This window comes from Trichechus manatus, unplaced genomic scaffold (assembly GCF_000243295.1).
Source record: "Trichechus manatus latirostris isolate Lorelei unplaced genomic scaffold, TriManLat1.0 scaffold00250, whole genome shotgun sequence".
Taxonomy (NCBI): Eukaryota; Metazoa; Chordata; class Mammalia; order Sirenia; family Trichechidae; genus Trichechus; species Trichechus manatus.
This window is the reverse complement of record NW_004444186.1, coordinates 1,640,346-1,642,647: the sequence shown is the minus strand read 5'-3', so window position 1 is coordinate 1,642,647 and position 2,302 is coordinate 1,640,346. Positions and strand designations below refer to the sequence as shown.

At 56.5% G+C, this 2,302-nt stretch overlaps 1 protein-coding gene across 2 annotated transcripts in view; it reads right to left on the bottom strand.

Annotated features, from left to right (window-relative positions):
• Positions 1-516, bottom strand: part of CERS2 (ceramide synthase 2) — an 8,731-nt gene extending 8,215 nt beyond the window's left edge. The window contains exon 1 of one of the 2 annotated variants that reach the window (XM_023724534.1): positions 478-516. The gene's annotated coding sequence lies outside the window, so the exon portion shown is untranslated. Of the gene's footprint in view, positions 1-19; positions 148-477 lie in introns of those variants that run through there. The other variant, XM_004389566.2, reaches the window with a different exon arrangement.
• Between the last annotated feature and the right edge of the window lie 1,786 nt (positions 517-2,302).

Genomic DNA, 2,302 nt, shown 5'->3' with positions numbered 1-2,302 from the left:
CGCCCACTCTAATCACCACCTAGGGGAGAAGGCCCCTGGTGAGGGAAGGCAAAATGGGGGCTCCTCTAGCCACTCTGGTCTCTCCGTTAGGGGCGAGATGTAGCCCGCGGGACCCCGGGGCAGACCCTGGTGCCCGGATCCTGGGCGCAGAGTGGCCCTGCTCCACCCCGCCTGCGGTCCAAGACCTCCGCCCCTCCTCTGCGGTCCCCAGTTCCTCAGCCCAGCCGATTGCTACACCTCCCACCTCCAGCCCCCCTCAGCAGCGGAGGGAGGAGGGCAGCCCGGGCTCCGAGCGGGGCTGCACCGGGGAGTCCTGCCCAGAGCCGCGCGCCGAATCCCAGCACCTCTCAAGGGTCTGCAGTGGCAGCGGGCCCTTCTGACTCAACTGCCCTTCCCTGCGCAGAGCCAGCAATCTCTAGGGCGCCCCTGCCCCAAAAAACAGGAGCCACGTTTCCGCACAAGCACTGTGGAACCTACCTTCCACGGCAGAGTACACCCTGAGCTGCTCACAATCCCCGTGTCAAAGTCTGAGTCAACCCCCAGCTTTGTTTCGTGAATGTGTTTCTCAATCTCGCTACGTTTATCGGTGTTCGTTTTCACACTAAAAAGTGTTTTTCCTTTAATGATCTGGTAAAATTGATGTTTCCGCAAGAGGAAGCCTGTTTATCCTAGAAAACTGTCCTTGAGTCCCAGCATGAACGAAGATGACTAAGACGTGTCTGACGATTGGCTTGGCGCTTCCTTCCTCGTGGAGGTAGAAAGTCCGTGTTTTCCACCTGGATGAAATGTTGGCGTTTTTCCGGTGTCCTAGTTAGAACCTCTAATCGTGGTGTGTTTTACGATTTCTCTGGCCAAGTTCAGATGCTTTTGACAGTTGTCTTAGTAAGGAGTGTGACCTTCCACCCAGCCGGTGTGGGAGCCAGGCCCTCACCTGGAGGCCCAGTCTGCAGGGATGGAGAGGCAGCAGCTGACTGGTTTCCAACCTGTTTGTTCCTTTGCTCTTTTGCAGTGAGGCCCCCAGCCCAGGCCTGCCCCCCGAAAACTGACATGTTGGCCCACCCGCTGGGCCTGGAGCCCACAGGAGCCTGTCCAGTCTTCTCTAGACCTGCCTGGTTTCCAGCCCCTGCAATGCCTCCTGCCCTGCCGCCTTTGCCTCTTGCGAACTCCTCCCTTATTAGCATGTCTTCTGTCTCCCCCCCACCCCACTTTTAACTCCCCTCAGGCAACCTTCCATTTCCAGAGTTCCCTCCAGCTTTCTTGGGTGCCCTCCTGAGATGCCCCATCTGCTGCACACACCCACCCTTTTCCAGTGTCTCCTGGGAACCCAGCTAACCTCTGGATCCTTCTCTAACCCCTCCTCCCCACCTCTGTCCTGCTTGGCTCCCCTTCTTCAGCTTCTGAACCCTTTCCTGAGGCAGCTGTCCTAGCTATACTCTGCCCCCATCAAGCGTTTTAAATGCGCTCTCAGGAGGCCTGAAGACTGGTTAACTTTTTTTTTTCCTTAAGATAGCAGTGGGGAGGGAAAACTTTGGGGCGGAAGTTAGACAGCTAGGGCCTGAGAAATAAAGATAAGAGGGTGTACCCCTCCCCAGGAGGCAAGGAGAAGGTGAATGGAGAAGGGACACTAGGTCTCAGCCAGCATCAGGATGATGCCACTGCCGTCAGCACACTTGGAACCCACACACCCCACTGCTGGACCAAGGAATTATGGTCACCGCCCTTCCCACTCACCCCCTCCCCCAGGCTGGCATGGCCCCACCCTCAGTGCCTCAAACACTGCCTGCCTTGCGGTGACTCACTTCCTCTGCCTTGGCTGCTGAGGTGTCTAGAGGCAGATGATAGGGCCCCAGCAGGCCTTCAGCCGGCCTTTAGGGGACTGCACACACAGAGCCCAGTTGTGCAAGGTGGGTCTTCCCCGGTCAGGCTGGCTCCTGCAACACAGAGGCCTATCTGGGTCAGGAGCAGAGCCTGCCTAGTACCTGAGCAGAAGGGATGCAGGTGCCAGGAGTTCTGGGAAGAAAATGTTTACTGACGAGAGGAATTCCTATGTATTCTGAAATCATGCAATGCAGATTATGGGTAGAAAAGTAATATGAGGTTTGGGATTGAAGAAGCATTCATGAGGCAGCAGCTTACCCCACTGTAGGCCACCAGAAGGGACCCCAAATCAGCCATGCCCTCATCTGAGTGATGAAGAAAATTCTGAGGAGGAGTTGGGAGACCGGGACTCTGCTTTGGGAAGTCACTCAGCCTCCCTGAGTCAATGACAAGGGTACAGTATAGGCAGGTCATCTCCAACATC